Source organism: Canis aureus, chromosome 5 (genome assembly GCF_053574225.1).
Source record: "Canis aureus isolate CA01 chromosome 5, VMU_Caureus_v.1.0, whole genome shotgun sequence".
In the NCBI taxonomy this organism is placed as follows: domain Eukaryota; kingdom Metazoa; phylum Chordata; class Mammalia; order Carnivora; family Canidae; genus Canis; species Canis aureus.
In genome coordinates, this window is record NC_135615.1 from 12459032 (window position 1) to 12477117 (window position 18086).

At 34.9% G+C, this 18086-nt stretch overlaps 1 long non-coding RNA gene and 1 pseudogene across 1 annotated transcript in view; one reads left to right on the top strand and one right to left on the bottom strand.

Annotated features, from left to right (window-relative positions):
- Positions 1-18086, top strand: part of LOC144313702 (uncharacterized) — a 37867-nt gene that overhangs the window by 6992 nt on the left and 12789 nt on the right. The gene's annotated exons all lie outside the window — the stretch shown is intronic.
- Positions 366-16694, bottom strand: LOC144313254 (uncharacterized; annotated as a pseudogene).

The window sequence follows — 18086 nt, forward strand, 5'->3', positions numbered from 1 at the left end:
TCAGATTTTATTTCACTGGACTTTCCCAATATTTCTTGCCATAAAAACTTTCATTCAGTCTTCAGACTAAGCTTATGATACCTCTTTATTGAATCTGTCTTCTTTTTTGTGGTTCTAAAAACTGTTTTTCTTTATTGTTATTTTACAGTGTACCATATACATCTTCTCCATGTACATGGGTGAAAATCCCCTACAGAAAGACAGAGACCACTGTAGTCAGATTCAAAGGCTGCTGGCAACAAGAGTGACACCTAAAGCAAAGTTATCAGTTTAAGGTTAAAGCACATAGCCTGGCAAATGCCTTCCAGGGAAAGCAGGGTCAACAATATTCTCTTCAGATAAATTAGAATTGAAGGCTCAGGTTATTAAATATATGAAATATCATGTAAGCCCCTTTGGCCCCTACCTCTGTCCTGCATTCCTCTGATACCTCGTTGCTTCCTTGGAGTGAATGGATCTTGTACATCTCCTTGCATCCAATGAAAACCACCCATTTTTCTGTTTTTTTTTTTTTTGTTTTTTTTTCTTAGCTCTTCCTGAGCCCTTGACATATCTCCGCATTCTTCATCATCTCCTCACTGCCCAAGTGCCTTTCCTCTAAATCCTCCTGATAGTCCTTGGGGGAATCATCCATCCCCCTATCTGTTTTTCTTTTTGCTTTCTTGGGTATGTAATCTTCATGTAGGCACTTGTTGGCAACTCACAACTCACTCTCAGCCTTTGACAGATTCTAGCTTGCCTTCATTTTGTGGTTTTCCCTTATTTTCAGACTTGCCCTACTTTCTTGCTTTTCCTCGTCTTCTGGATGTTTCTTATCATCTGGCTGTCCCTCATTGTGGAGCTTTCCATTATGCCCTGGCTTCCCCTCTACTTCACCTTTTCTTCCTCATCTGATTTTTCTTCGTCGTTAGGCTCTACTAAATCTTCTGGCTTTCCCTCAATTTCCAGCTTTATCTTCATTTTCATTGTAGAGTTTCTCTATGTTGAGATTTTCCCTTGTTTTCCTGTCCTGTAGAGATTCTGGACAGGCTCTTCCTCCTTATCCAGCCTTACAGAGTACTAGCGACAGACACACAGACCTGTGGGGCCCCGGGAAAGCGCTGCATCTCATCTAGCTCACTAAAGCCCACTGGCTGGAGGCCTGGGAAACTCATGAAACTGGTTTTGCTTGGGGAGTTGGAGTAGACCATGCAGGGACAGGATCACAGGATGGGTGAGTGGCTGTTGAATCTTTCTTTAGTTTTCTGTCTACATGTATTTCTTCTAGTAGACTATGATCTTCTGAAAGATAAGACTTAAGGTTTACTCCCTGACAACCGCAGCACAGAGTATCATATATAGAAATGTTTGCTAAATAAATAATTGAATTAATAATCTATTTCTGAACATACTAGAAATTCAAAGGATAATCAAAAACATAGCTTATTTAATAATGTCTGGGCATATTTGTACTCAAGAATATTGTTTAGATATAGAAAGCTTAGGATAGTTTTGTTATTTTCTTATTCTGCCTCCTAAACTGCACCCATTATAGTTTTACCATCTACAAAGTAGGAAAGCTAAATAAAATCTACTTAATATGAAAAATAAAAACAAATAACAACTTAGGATGTAGAAAGTAAAGAATGTATCACCCCAACCTAACCATGTAAAAAATCCGACAACCTACAATATCATGATTTGGGGTGAATCTGTTAGAAAGCTGGGGATACAAGGTAAAGCAAGTTGACTCAATTCCTTAGTTGTTTCTCAGAGAAAAAGAACAAAACAACTCTTCTATCCTGACAGAATGGAGGTGATGGAGGTGATAGAGGTGACTACCTTACAAGTAGGTAAGAGGAAATCCAGTGATAAACTTCCAAATGATAGCATGAGGAGCTATGCTGCCTGTTTTCCAGTGAAACTGGTGAAAACTGTTTTTAAAACAAACAAACACTTAACATCTCTGGAAATGGTCCCAAAGGTAAATAGTGAGTGAAGAAACATCTGTTCAAGAACGCCTCTGAAAATTTAGTAATAAAAGTGAGTTTTTCGTATTTGAACTAGTACTCTTTTGCTGCCCATTCCCAGGTTGGTGAAGCAGATGCTCTATTCCACACTACTGCCTTCAAGGACTTCAGATATTGTTCTCCTAGCTCCCAGAGGGAGACTTTCTTCCCAGGATGAGTAGAGAATCAGTGTTTCCTATTTCAGTGATCAGCTACCTGTTACTGAGGCTAAGTCCTGGATGAATACAGTTGAGAGGTAGAGGGTCTCTTCTTCTACTCAGCCCCTACAGAGAGTCTGCCTTCGGTGCAGCATGCTAAAATACTGGAGCCCTGGTCACTTTTGCCCTGACTTTGGAGCTGGTGCTTTCTTACTAAGATCGGCAAGTTAAGAGAACCCTATACTCTTGCCCCCACCTACAAAATGCTGGATTCCTAGAGCAGAGTGTCACTCAGAAGACTGCCATTGCCCCCACATCAACTCCAGAACTTTAGCTCAGAGATTTTGTCCAGGAGGAGAAACAGGCCAAAACAACAAAACAAAACAAAACCCACAAAAAAGCAAAACCAGTTTCCTACTAATTTCTTCCTAAGGAACTTAATTCATTTGCAACAGAGTGAAGAAATTTAAGCCTGAAGGCACTCTGAAGAATAGTGGAGATTGTGGTGAAGCCATATGGGAGGAGATTCAAGCTACAGGCTAAACTGTAGGTCAAGTAGTTTGAAGGAAAGAATTTAGGGAATAATGGAACAGAATAGAAGTCCTGGCATCAGAACAAAATGAAATGCTTATCAGAAACTGTTAACTTCAGAGAAGTCATGTTTGATTGGATTAGTTTGTAGAACAATTTATGCCCTGGGCATTATTAGAAACAATAGATCAGCTAGCTGGTAATTGGTACAGTTTAACTTTTAGAGGCGGTTAGGGAAATAGATGAAAAGAGTCCCACTAGTACCACTGTCATTTCAGTCTGAGTGTGGGTATACCTGATGTACTCCTTTGAGGAACAACATCAGAAGCTGATGCTGATGGTGAGGGGAGATCAACTTCATTAAAATAATGTAGTCACTAGATGACCAAGCAAATAATGATAATAACAAGCCCCATGGAAAGGGGTGGAATAATAGAGTTGCTACTCTGTATTATATAAAATTTTCAGTTTTGCCCCTCTCCCCCAATTATAAGAATATAAAGAAATGGGAGTATATTGATAAAAAGGTCAATATGTCAGGAGGGTATAGTGATTATAAACATGTATTCAGTAAATAATAGAGTACTGAAGTATGTGAAGCAAAAACAGGGAAGTAAATAATTCAACAATAATAGAGACTTGAATATCCCATTTTCAATAATGGGTAGAAAATCTGACAGGAGATCAGAAAATAGAAACTTAAACTGCTCTATAAAGCAACTAGAACCAACAGACATTTTTAGAACGTTCTACCCAACAAAAGCAGAATATGCATTCTTCTCAAGTGCACACAAAACATTCTCCAGAATAGACCATATGCTAGGTCATAAAAGAAATCTCAATTACATTTTTTCTTTTCTTTCTTTCTTTCTTTTTTTTTTTTTAGGATTTTACTTATTTATAGAGACAGAGATCATGAATGGGGGGAGGGGCAGAGTCAGAGGGAGAAGCAGACTCCCTGTTGAGCAGGGACTAGACGCAGGGTTGATCCCAGGACCCTGGGATCATGACCTGAGCCAAAGGCAGTCTACTAACCAACTGAGCCACCCATGTGCCCCAAATCTCAATGACTTTAAGGATAGAAATCATACAGAGTGTTTTCTGGTCACAATGGCATGAAATTAGAAACTCCTAGCTGGTTGGAGTGCCTGGGGTGGCTCAGTTGGTTAAGTGCCTGACTCTTGAGACTTAAGTTTGGCTTAGATCATGATCTCAGTGTCCAGACATCAAGCCCTATATTGGACTCCCTTCTCAGCAGGAGGCTACTTCTTTCTCCCTCTCCCTCTGCCCTTCTCCTTTTTTTTTTTTTGATTTTTTTTTTTTTTTTTTGCCGTTCTCCTTCTTGAGCGCATCTGTATGCACATGCTCTGTTTCTCTCTCTCTCTCTCTCAAATAAAAAAAGAAAAACAAAAAAACAAAAAGAAAAAAGAAAAAACAACCAAACATGATAGCTGGAAGAATTTGGAAACTCATAATTATTTGATAATTGAATGACACACTCCTAAATAACCAGTGAGTCAAAGAAGAAATCAAAAGGGAAATAAGAAAATATTATACAATAAATAAAAACAAAGATAACACACTAAAATTTATTGGATGAAACTAACCAGTAGTGGTAGATTTATAGTAGTAAATGCCTATATTAAAAAGAAAGGAAGCTTGAAAATTAACAACCTAAACTTTCACTTTTGAACACTGAAAAAAACTACACCTTTAAAACAAAGAGGAGAAATAAAGATTAGAGCAGAAATAAAAGAAATAGGGAATAGGCAAGCAATAGAGAAAATCAATGAAATCAAAAAGTTGGTTCTTTGAAAAAGTTGTTAAAATTAACAAAACTTTATCTAGATTGACAGGAGTAAAAAGGACTCAAATTATTGGAATCAAATGAAAGAGGGGAATTTATAGGGCTGACCCTGTAGGAGCAAAAAGGATTTAGGAAGAATCCTATATAAACTCGTATGCCAACAAATTAGGTAATTTAAACGAAATGGTAAAATTCCTAGAAATGCACAAACTACAGAAACTGACTCTGGGGGAAAAAAAAGAAATGAACATTCTCACTTGATCTATATAACTTGAAGACCTTAAGTAATTTTTTTAAAAATACACATTTAAAAAAATATATATATATAACTTCTTTGTTCATCAATTGATAGACACTTGGGTTGCTTCCATAATTTGGCCATTGTAAATAATGCTGCTATAAACATAAGAATATGTTATGCTTTCGAATTTGTGTTTTGGTACTCTTTGGGCAAATACCCTGTACTGTAATTACTGAGTTGTAGGGTGGTTCTACCTTTAAATTTTTGAGCAACCTCCATACTGTTTTCCACAGTGGCTGCCCCACTTTGCATTCCCACCAGCAGTGGAGGAGGGTTCCTTTTCTGCAACATCCTCACCAACACTTGTTATTTCTTGTGTTTTTGATTGTAGCCATTGTGACACGTATGAGATAATCTCCTTTTAGTTTTATTGTTCATTTCCCTAATGATTGGTGAGATTGAGCATCTTTTCCTTTGTTGACCATTTATATGTCTCCTTTAGAGAAATGTGTGTTCATGTTGTCTTCCTATTTGGTATTTGGGTTATTTGTAATTTTGGCGTTGAGTTGTATAAGTTCTTTATATATTTTGGATACTAACCCTCATCATATATATCATTTGAAAATATCTTCTTCCATTCAGTGGATTATCTCTTAGTTTTCTTAATTGCTTCCTTTCCTTTGCAGAAGCTTTTTATTTTGATGTAGTCCCAATGCTTTAGTTTTGCTTCTGTTTTCCTTCCCTTAGAAGACATTTCTAGAAAAATGTGATCATAGCAGATCTCAGAGAGATTACTGCCTATGTTCTCTTCTAGGATTTCTGTGTTTTCAGGTCTCACATTTAGGTCTTTAATCTGATTTGAATTTATTCTTTTGTATGGTGCAAGAAAGTGGTCCAGTTTCAGTCTTTTTGCATATAGTTGTCCAGTTTTCCCAGCACCATGTGTTGAAGAGACTTTTTTCCATTGCATATCCTTACCTCCTTTGTCATAGATTCATTGACTACATAACTGTAGGTTTATATCTGGGCTCACAGATCTATTTCATTGATCTGTGTGTCTGTTTTTGTGCCAGTACCATACTATTTTTATAACTACAGCTTTGTAGCCTATCTTGAAATTTGGGATTGTCATACTTCCAGTTTTGTTCTTCAAAAGATTGCTTTGGTTATTTGGAGCCTTTTGTGGTTCCATACAAATTTTAAGATTCTTTGTTCTAGTTCTGTGAAAAATGCTATTGGTATTTTCATAGAGATTACATTAAACATGTAGATTGCTTTGGATAATTTTGGGCATTTTAACAATATTTATTCTCCCAATCTATGAGTATGGAATATCTTTCTATTTGTGTCATTTTCATTTTGTGTTGTCAGTGTCTTATAGTTTTGAGAGTATAGGCCTTTTACCTGCTTGGTTATGTTTATTCTTAGGTATTTTATTATTTTTAGTGTAATTGTAAATAGGATTCTTAATTTCTTTTTCTGCTACTCATTATTAGTGTGTAGAAATACAACAGGTTTCTGTATATTAATTTTGCATCCTGTGACCTTACTGAATTAATGTATCAGTTCTAGTAGTTTATCGTTGGAGTCTTTAGCGTTTTCTATAGATAGATTCATGTCACCAGCAAATAGTGAAAGTTTGACCTCTTTGTTATGAATTTGGATGCCTTTTATTATATTTTTCTTGTCTGATTTCTGTGGCTGGGACTTTCAGTACTTTGTTGGTTAATAGTGGTGAGAGTGGACGTCCTTTTCCTTCTTCTCTTAGGGGAAAAGCTCTCAGTTTTTCACCATTGAGTGTGATGTTAGCTGTGGGTTTTTCATATATGGCCTTTATTATGTTGAGGTGTTTCTCTAAGTCTAATTTTTATTGTGTATGAAGATTAAAAACTTTTTTGATCATAGAATATCATCTAGAAAGTTAAAAGACAAAATCCAGAATGGCAAATTATTTGCAAATCTTACAGATATTGCTGATCATGAAGGTGAAGCTGGAATACTGAAAAAAACCTTAAGTACCTCAGGTCCCAATCTAAGAATAAGGTAACAATAGCTAATTGCTATAGGTATTTAAAGTCTGTGGCAAAGAGAAGGTTATGACATAAATAACAAAATCTACAGAAAGCCAAAAAACTCCTGTTTAGAATAGCAGTTCGTCATACTGGCAACATGACAAAAGAAAAGTTATACTGCTTTTAAACCATAACTGCTACCTTGCTTGGTCTCTATATTCCACATATGATACCCAGCACTTAGTAAAAAATTAATGAGATAAATAGGAAAACCAATCAATAATCAAGAGGTAAAGTAATAAAAAAATCTAGTTTCAAAATGACCCAGTTATTGAAATGATGTTAAATTTTTAAATAACTATAATTAACAACTATTGAAAAACTGAGCATCATATAGAAGCAGATGGGAGATTTCAGCAGGCTGAAAATAACTTTCTTAAATATCAAATAAGAACACTATAAATAAGGGGTGCCTGCATGGCTCAGGTGGTTAGGTGTCTAATTGTTGATTTCGGCTCAGGTTGTAGTTTCCCAAAAACACACACATCATAGTCAAATAGCTAAAACTCAGTGATTAAAAAAGAAAGTAAACAAAGAAAAAAACTACAAACAAAGGGGCAAAGGTAATAATTTCATCAGACTTTTACTTAGAAAATATACAGCCCAGAAAAAAATGAAATGATATCTTTAATGAAAGAAAAATCTTTCAATATAGACTTTGTTAGCTAGGAAATGTATCTTTAAAAATAAATGCAAAATAAAACTTTTGTTAGGTAAACAAATAAAAGCTGGAAGATTTACTGCCTCAGGCCAGTGCTAAAAGAATTTTTTAGGGAGTTCTTTTTAACAAAGGAAAATGGTAACAGAAATTGAGAACTAGTCAGAGAAATAGTACAGTGGAAAGGGTAAAAATCATGGTAAAATATGGGGCACCTGAGTGTCTCAGTTGGTTGGGCATTCAATTCTTGATTTTGACTCAGATCCTGGTCTAGGGGTTATAGGAACAAGCCTTGCAAGGGCTCCCTGCTCAGTGGGGAGTCTGCTTGGGATTCTCTTCCTCTGCCCCTCCCTCTGCACTCCCATGTGTGCACACTGTTCTCTCTCTCTCTCTCTCTCTCTAATATAAATCTTTAAAAAAATCATGGTAATATATAATAGATATTTTTCATAATCTTAATTGCTTTAAGAGATGATGCTAAAGTACTAACAATGCCTTGTAGAGTTCTGACATATATAGAGGTAAAAAGAATGACAAAGCATATAAAATTAAGAAGGAAATGGATACTATTTTAAGATTCTTACACTATATATGAAATGATACTTAAAGGTTAACTACGCTAGGTTAATGATATATACTGTGAGCTCTATAATAGTCACTTAAAAAATAGGATGACAGTGTTCCAGTATAATGTAGAAAATCTGTAGGAAAAACTACTATAGTCTAAAAAGTTATCAATTAAAACCTGTTATCTTAAAACGCATTTGTTATGCCTTGAAAATTAGTAAGTCTTTAATCCTAAAATCAGTAAACTTTGCCTTGAATAGTTATAATTAATATAGTAAAGAATTTAGTGGAAAACATGGACATTTTGTTCTGTTCATACAGCACTATCAAACCTACTAGTGGACGTTTAAAAATATTTTGTTCTAAAGAGCAAGCAATAAGATGAGATCTTTCCATTTTTTACTATGGTAGGAAAAATAGCAAACTTGCTTTATAAAATACCTTTCAGAGCATCACATTTCAAAATATACCATCAAAAATCTATAGACAGTATGAAGAGCCCCAGGCAATAAGAGGAATGTTAAATGTAGAGCCTTCCATGTGAAGAAATAACACTGGTCATTTTTTCCTAATACTTTCTATTTTATTTTTACTTACACTGATGTTTTAGATTCAAAAGGCATTGGGAAAATAGAATACTTGTTTTTTCAGTTGTCATACAACACATTTAGTTCTAATAAAGCAAAATAAAACAAAAAAATAAAGTTGATATTAGGATTAAAAATTCAACTTTTTAATTTTCAAATTATAGTTATTACTGTAATATGATTGATAGAAACACATCAAACACATTTTCTTGCATTAGTTGGACTACATTTTTTCTAAACTTTGGCTCGGTGATATTTTTATGCTCTGCATGGGAATGAGCAGTGACTGGTTTTCTGTAATCTCTTTCCATTCCCCTTTCTTTCTTTTCAGTTCTGCCTCTAGATGCTGCAGTAGATCAAAGCTTTTCAAAAGCAGTATCTTGCTCATTGTCTTTCGAGTCATGGTATGATAGTGACAAAGAGGAACAAGAATGTTTGGAACAACTATAATAGTATCTATTATGCATCAATCATAGAAGGATGAGCTGAATTGTGTAGAATTGATATGTGCCTATTGTCAAAGCTTTTTCTATAACATCAGATAGAAATAATCATTCTGAGGCAGGCTTTCCTGGGAAAGATATCCTCTGTCTTTCGGACGTGTGTTTTCAGTATAGTAGGTGGTTTTGCAGTTAATGTAAGGCACATCAAATGAGTAATTCAATTTGAAAGAATTGGTTTTAATTATTGTGGAAATACTAAATGATCAAGCATTAAAATATGTAATACTAAGCACTGAACTGGCAATCCTCTGAATTAGAAATTGTCTTTTTTCATATTTGTATCTGGCAAGTAGCTTAAGTGTGGAGAAATGCAAATGCTTCAGGGAACTGCAAATGGGTATCTGCCAAAAAAAGTACCCATTAAGAGTAAAATATCTGGTGCTCTTGAGAATCTTGAAATTTGTTTTCAGAAATCTGCAGATCACAAAAGTCTTACTTGGCATTTGTATAATTTGTCCTGTGTCCCTACTTATGGCACAGGTTACTTTGCACCATTTTCTTCTGTTAACATTTATAATTTAAATGAAAATGTTAAATGTTTTATTCTATTTACTTTTATAATAAAATATCTTTGATTATGGTATACTTCATTAAATGTCCTTCAAAAAATGAAATTCCAAGGTCTTTTTCTAACAGTTTCTCTGGGACTCATTTTGTGTTTTTTTCTAACTATTTTTCAGGGATACATTTTGTAGGAAAATATACAAATTTATTAAAAAGCAGATGGATCTTTATAGCTTTATAAGCACTAACAAAAACATAATTTTCCAAAAGACACGTTATTAAGAATGTAAATTGACAAATTTTAGATTAGAAAGGGAAAATAATCTATAAAAACTTTCCTATAAGTTCTTCAGTATTTTCCTCTTATAATATCTTCAGGGAAAATATCTGTCACTAGACTGTCACAATTGGTCCTTCTTAAGCAGCAGAGTTCTTGAACCTAAGAACTATGCAGACATAGAGAAGGTGACGTAAGAATTTGACTAAGAGCACTTTCTGTCTGGGCTCAGATAGGCAGGTTTGGAGAGGTGACTTCTCTCTATAATGCACAGTCAAGATTTAGGCCTCAATTTCAAGATATGACACAAGCCAAAATATGATCTCTCATTCTCTCTCTCTGGATCTATTTACTTATCAACCTACCTGCCTACATGCACATCCATACATAATCGGCATTGACAGAGTTCGATACCTATATCTATTTCTACAAATGTCTTTATTTTTAAATTTTTTTAAAAGATTTTATTTATTTATTCATGAGAGACAGAGAGAGATAGAGAGGGGCAGAGACACAGGTAGAGGGAGAAGCAGGCTCCACACAGGGAGCCCGACCTGGGACTCGGTCCCAGGTCTCCAGGATCACACCCTCGGCTAAACCGCCGAGACACCCAGGGATCCCAATATGTCTTTATTGTAGTTGAGAGTCTTGGACTTGAGGCAGTAGTTAGTACCATCACTACAAAGCTCTTTATTGAATTACATGTTGTTTGGACATAATGACTTTTCCTTTCCTTTTATATAATGTAGACATTGTAGACTGAATATAGACATAGTATAGAATTGCACATGGGCTTGAGTGTGCTACTTAACCTATGTGGACAAAACTAATGTCATTTAAATGAACATATTTCCTGCTAATCAAAGCTGGAAGATCATCACTAATTTGCAGGCACACATAAATTGTTATCATTCTTGATACTAATGTAATTATGTCAAATTCTAGCATTACCTAGCAATACGTATGCTTTAATATAGCAGTAAATACCCTTTGATTCTTGAAAATTATTCTCATGTACAGATTAATACTCAGGCCTTTATTTTATTTAGTTTCCAAGTTTAATACACTTCAGTAGTTTACACATTTGTATCTGAAACAAAAGCAACACCCTATAAATCAATTTCTGAGGAATACCATTTTTCCAAATCTTCACCATAGAATGTTTATTAAGACAGTGAATGTTAAGTGGAATTTTATTTGTTAGGAACAGAGTTTGGCAAAGTTAGATGGAATCTATATAAATCTATATAAATTTGGCAGATAAATATTATATGGTTCTTCATGCTTTATTTATTTTTTTAAGATTTTATTTGTTTATTCGAGAAACAGAGAGGGGCAGAGACACAGGCAGAGGGAGAAGCAGGCTCCATGTAGGAAGCCCGACGTAGGACTCGATCCCAGGACTCCAGGATCAGGCCTTGGGCTCAAGATGAAGCTAAACCGCTGAGCCACCCAGGCTGCCCTAAAGAAAATATTTTATATTATAATGATTTTTTAAAAACTTAATTTTTAATTACTATAATTAACACATAATAATGAATGGCATGCGGGATTTATCTGTAAAGAAGACTGAAGGAATTGTTAGAAACTTAAAGGAATAAATGTCTTAATTCATTCTTTTTTTTCAATAAATTTATTTTTTATTGGTGTTCAATTTACCAACATACAGAATAACACCCAGTGCTCATCCCGTCAAGTGCCCCCCTCAGTGCCCGTCACCCATTCACCCCCACTCCCCGCCCTCCTCCCCTTCCACCACCCATAGTTCTTTTCCCAGAGTTAGGAGTCTTTATGTTCTGTCTCCCTTTCTGATATTTCCCACACATTTCTTCTCCCTTCCCTTATATTCCCTTTCACTATTATTTATATTCCCCAAATGAATGAGAACATATAATGTTTGTCCTTCTCCGATTGACTTATTTCACTCAGCATAATACCCTCCAGTTCCATCCACCTTGAAGCAAATGGTGGCTATTTGTCGTTTCTAATGGCTGAGTAATATTCCATTGTAAACATAAACCACATCTTCTTTATCCATTCATCTTTCGAGGGACACCGAGGCTCCTTCCACAGTTTGGCTATTGTGGACATTGCTGCTATAAACATCGGGGTGCAGGTGTCCCGGCGTTTCATTGCATCTGAATCTTTGGTGTAAATCCCCAACAGTGCAATTGCTGGGTCATAGGGCAGGTCTATTTTTAACTCTTTGAGGAACCTCCACACAGTCTATGTCTTCGTCTGTGAGATTTCTGTTCATGTCTTTTGCCCATTTCATGATTGGATTGTTTGTTTCTTTGGTGTTGAGTTTAATCAGTTCTTTATAGATCTTGGAAACTGGCCCTTTATCTGATACGTCATTTGCAAATATCTTCTCCCTTCTGTAGGTTGTCTTTTAGTTTTGTTGACTGTATCCTTTGCTGTGCAAAAGCTTCTTATTTTGATGAAGAACTTCTGAAAGAAATTGAGGAAGACACAACGAGATGGAAAAATATTCCATGCTCATGGATTGGCAGAATTAATATTGTGAAAATGTCAATGTTACCCAGGGCAATTTACACGTTTAATGCAATCCCTATCAAAACACCATGGACTTTCTTCAGAGAGTTAGAACAAATTATTTTAAGATTTATGTGGAATCAGAAAAGACCCCGAATAGCCAGGGGAATTTTAAAAAAGAAAACCATAGCTGAGGGCATCACAATGCCAGATTTCAGGTTGTACTACAAATCTGTGGTCATCAAGACAGTGTGGTACTGGCACAAAAACAGACACATAGATCAATGGAACAGAATAGAGAACCCAGAAGTGGACCCTGAACTTTATGGTCAACTAATATTCGATAAAGGAGGAAAGACTATCCATTGGAAGAAAAACAGTCTCTTCAATAGATGGTGCTGGGAAAATTGGACATCCACATGCAGAAGAATGAAACTAGACCACTCTCTTTCACCATACACAAAGATAAACTTAAAATGCATGAAAGATCTAAATGTGAGACAAGATTCCATCAAAATCCTAGAGAACACAGGCAACACCCTTTTTGAACTCGGCCACAGTAACTTCTTGCAAGATACATCCACGAAGGCATAAGAAACAAAAGCAAAAATGAACTATTGGGACTTCATCAGAGAGAATTTAATTGGCCTGCTTGACTGTGGGTAAAATGTAATCCAGGATATTTGTGTCAATTTTTCTAAGTGACAGGAGTCAAAAACATATTTTTCTTTGCCATTTTTTGTTTTGTTAAGATTATTTTGCAGGTATTTAATTAGAAAGGGGAATATTGGTTTAGAATATCTTAAGTAGCATAGAAATCTGATCCTAGATTTTCCTAATTTCCTTGAAAGCCATTTGTGCTTTTGAGTTCTCAATTCTATTGTTAATACGTGATTGTCAGTCATCTGTTGAATCAATATTTTGTAATTGGAATTTTCCTAGAAAATCACTGATTTTATCCTGAATTTTCAAGTTCCTTACCATTCACTAATGCAAATTATGTTTTATAGTGAATTGTTTTTTTTCCAGATTTATTGAGACATAAGTGACCTATAATATTGTATTAAACTATATAACATAATGATTTGTTTTATGTATATATTTTGAAATGATCACCATGATAAGTTAACATTTGTCAGGTCCTGTAGTTACAGCTTTTTTTCTTGTAATGAAATCTCCTAATGTTTACTCTCTTAGGAATATATATATAATTTAATATTATATTAATATATAATATTTAATATATAATTTATTAAGTATATAAATAAATTTATTAATATATAATATTTAATATATAACTTAATAACATTTATGTATGCACGTATGTATGTCCCAGAGAGAGAAACAGGCTCCTCTCAGGGAGCCCAATGCAGGACTCAATCCGCGAGCCCAGGGTCACACCCTGAGCCGAAGGCAGATGCTTAACTGCTGAGCCACACAGACATCCCATCTCTTTGGGTATTATATATACCCTAAGAGGCATATTATATATACCTTAATATATAAGTTATAATTAACCAGGGTCAACATGCTGTGCACTTTCTCTCCAGAACGTATTCATCTTATAACTGGAAGTTCATACCTTTTTTCTTCTACTTTCATTAAAAATAAATAAATAGGGATCCCTGGGTGGCGCAGCGGTTTGGCGCCTGCCTTTGGCCCAGGGCGCGATCCTGGGGACCTGGGATCGAATCCCACGTCGGGCTCCCGGTGCATGGAGCCTGCTTCTCCCTCTGCCTGTGTCTCTGCCTCTCTCTCTCTCTCTCTCTGTGACTATGACTATCATAAATAAATAAATAAATAAAAATTTAAAAAAAGAAAAAGAAAAATAAATAAATAACATTTTAATTTTATTTCATTTTTTTTTAAGATTTATTAGAGAGTGTGCAAGAGAGAGCACAAGTGGAAGTGATGAGGGTTGGAGGGAAAGGGAGAAGCAGGCTCTCCACTGAGCAGGGACTGTCCCCCCTCCCCAACATGGACCCAATCCCAGGCCTCAGGTTCATGACCTGAGTGCAGGGCATACGCTTGACTGAACAAGCCACCTAGGCACCCAATTTTATTTCACTTTAAAGTGTAATTAACATAGTGTTATATTACTTTCAAGTGTACAATATAATGATTCAGCAATTCTATACATTTCTCAGTGCTCATCAACATGGTGTACACTTAATCACCTTTTTTTTTCAATCCCCCAACCACCTCCCTTTTGGTAGTAGCTACCAGTTCTCTGTATATGATAGTCTATTTCTTCTGACTCTTCTTTTCTTTGTTAAGGTTGTTTTGTTTCTTAAATTCCATGTATGAGTGAAATCATGTTGTATTTGTCTTTCTCTGGCTTTTCACTGTGCATTATACCCTCTAGGTCTATCCATGTTGTTGCAAATGGCAAGATTTCATTCCTTTTTATGGCACTTAAGCCAAATTCCATTATGAGTATATCTGTATATCTGTAACATCTTCTTTATCCATTCAACTATGGATGGATACTTGGGTTGCTGCCATATCTTGGGTATTGTAAGTAACATTGCAATAAATATAGGGGTGCGTCTGTCTTTTCAAATTAGTATTTTCTTTTTCTTTGGGTAAATGCACAGTAGTGGAATTATCAGATCCCAGGGCAATTCTTGTTATTTTTTGTTTCCTGCAGTGGCTGCACCAATATACATTCCCACCTGTCATGCACAAAATTTTCTTTTATTCCAGTTATTGTCAACACTTACTATTTTTTGTGTTTTTGATTTTAGTCATTCTGACAGGTTGAGTTGATACCTCATTATATTTTTGTTCATTTTCCTAATAATTACTGATACTGAGCATCTTTATATATATCTCTTGGTCATCTGTGCATCTTCCTTGGAAAAATATCTACTCAGGTCTTCCACTCATTTTTATTTTTTTTATTTTTTTATTTCTTTTTTGTTTTTTGTTTTTTTTCCACCCATTTTTAAATTGGATTATTTGTGTTTTGGGTATTGAGTTTTAGAAGTTCTTTATATATTTTGGATATTAACCCCTTATTGGATTTATCATTTGCAAGTATTTCCTCCTATTCAATAGGTTGCATTTTTGTTTTGTTGATGATTTCCTTCACTGTATAAAAGCTTTTTATTTTGATGTAGTCTCAGTAGTTTAATTTTACTTTTGTTTCCCATGCCAGAGAAAACATCTAGAAAAATGTTTCTGTGTTTCTCAAAGAAATTACTCAAAGAAATCTCAAAGAAATTACTACCTGTGTTTTCTTCTAGGAATTTGATGGTTTCAGATCTCACATTTAGATCCTTAATCTATTTTGAGTTTCTTTTTGTGTGTAGTGTGAGAAAGTGGTTCACTTTCATTCTTTACATGTAGCTGTCCAGGTTCCTCAGCACCACTGACTGAAGATGCTATCTTTCCCTCATTGTGTATTATTGTCTCCTTTCTTAGATTAATTGACCACGAACACAGGGATTTATTGCCACATTCTCTATTCTGTTGATCTATGTGTCTGTTTTTGTGCCAGTACCATACTGTTTTGACTGCTATGGCTTTGTTTATCTTGGCTTATGATACCTCCAGCTTTCTTGATCTTTCTTAAGATTGCTTTGGCCATTGAGGGTTTTTGTGGTTCCATACCAAATTAGGATTCTTTGTTCTAGTTCTATGAAAAATGCTGTTGGTATTTTCATGGGGATTGCGTTAAATCTGTAGATTGCTTTGGGTAGTATGGACATTTTAACACTGTTCTGCCAGTCCATGAACATGGAATATCTTTCCATTTGTGTCATCTTCAAATTCTTTCATCAGTGTTTTATAGTTTTCAGAATAGAAATCTTCCACCTCCTTGGTTAAGTTTATTCCTAAATATTTTATTATTTTTAGTATAATTATAAATGGAATTATTTTCTTAATTTTTTCCTGCTATTCCATTAGTAGTGTATAGAAATGCAACAGATTTCTGTATATTAATTTTGTATCCCATGACCTTACTGAATTCATGAATCCGTTCTAGTAGTTTTTTGGTGGAGTCTTCAGAGTTTTCTATAGACGGGTTAATGTCACCGGCAAATAGTGAAAGTTTTACTTCTTTGTTACAAATTTGGGTACCTTAAAAAAAATTGGTATGCCTTTTATTTCTTTTCCTTGTCTAATTGCTGTGACTAGGACTTCTGGTACTCTGTTGAATAAAAGTGGTGGGGATGGACATCTGGTCTTATTCCTAACCTGAGGATGCGCACTCAGTTTTTCACCATTGAGTTTGAGGTTAGCTGTGGTTTTTCCTATACAACCTTTTACTATGTTGAAGTATGTTTCCTCTAAACCCATTTCGTTAGGACTTTTAATCATGGTTGCATGCTATACTTTGCTAAATGCTTTATCTGCATTTATGGAGATGATCATGTGGTTTTTATCCTTTATCTTGTTAATGTGATATATCACATTGATTGATTTATGAATATGAGACCACACTTGCATCCCGGGAATAATTTTTACTGGTTTGTGGTGAATGATTTTTTTTAAAAATACATTGTTGGTTTCGGTTTGGGAATATTTTGTTGAAGATTTTTACATGTATATTCATCAGAGGTATTGGCCTATGTTTTCTTTTTATTTTTTGTCTCCCCTACCTCAGCCCCCTGTGTCTTTAACTGGTCTTAGTATCAGAGTGATGCTGGTTTTGTCCAATGAATTTGAAATTTTTCTTTTATCTGACACTTTTTGGAAAAGCTTGAGAAGAAGAGGTAGCAACTCTTTAAATATTTGGTAGAATTCACCTTTGAAGCCATCTGGTCCTGGACTTATGTTTGTTGAAAGTTTTTTGATTACTGATTCAATTTCATTGATAGTAATTGGTCTGTTCAAATTTTGTGTTTTTTCCTGATTCATATTTGAGGTTTATATTCCTAGGAATTTATCCATTTCTTTTAGATTGTTCAGTTTGTTAGCATATAATTTTTCATAAGCTCTATAATCCTTTATATTTCTGTGGTTTTGGTTGATGTTTCTCTTCTTCATTTCTGATTTTATACATTGAGTCCTCTGTCATTGGATAAATCTGGCTAAAGAAATATGAGTTTTGTTGACATTTTTTAAAAAAGTAGTTGGTTTCATTGATGTGTTGTTTCATTTTTTTCAGTCTCTATTTCATTTATTTCTGCCCTAATCTTTATTATTTTGTTCCTTCTACTGAGTTTGGGCTTTGTTTTTCTTTTTCTTGCTCCTTTAGGTGTAAGGTTTGGTTGCTTATTTGAGATTTTTCTTCTTGAGGTAGACCTCTATTGCAATAAGCTTCCATTATAGCTTTTGCTGCATCCCAGAGATTTTTGGACTGTTGTTTTCATTTTCATTTGTTTCAATGTATCTGTTGATTTTTCTTTGATTTATGAATTGGCCAATTTGGTGTTTAGTAGTATGTTATTTAGCCTCCATATATTTGTGTTCTTTCCAGATTTTTTCTTGTGATTGATTTACACCTACATACTATTGTGGTCGAAGAAGATGCATGATATGATTGCAGTCCTTGTGAATTTCTTGAGACTTGTGTTGTGCCCTAACATGTGATGTATTCTGGAGAGTGTCCCATGTGCCATTGAAAACAATGTGTATTCTGTTGTTTTTTGGATAGGATGTTCTGAATATATCTCTTAGATCCATCTTGGCCAAGGTGTCATTCAAAGCCATTGTTTCCTTGTTGATTTTCTGTCTGGATGATGTTGA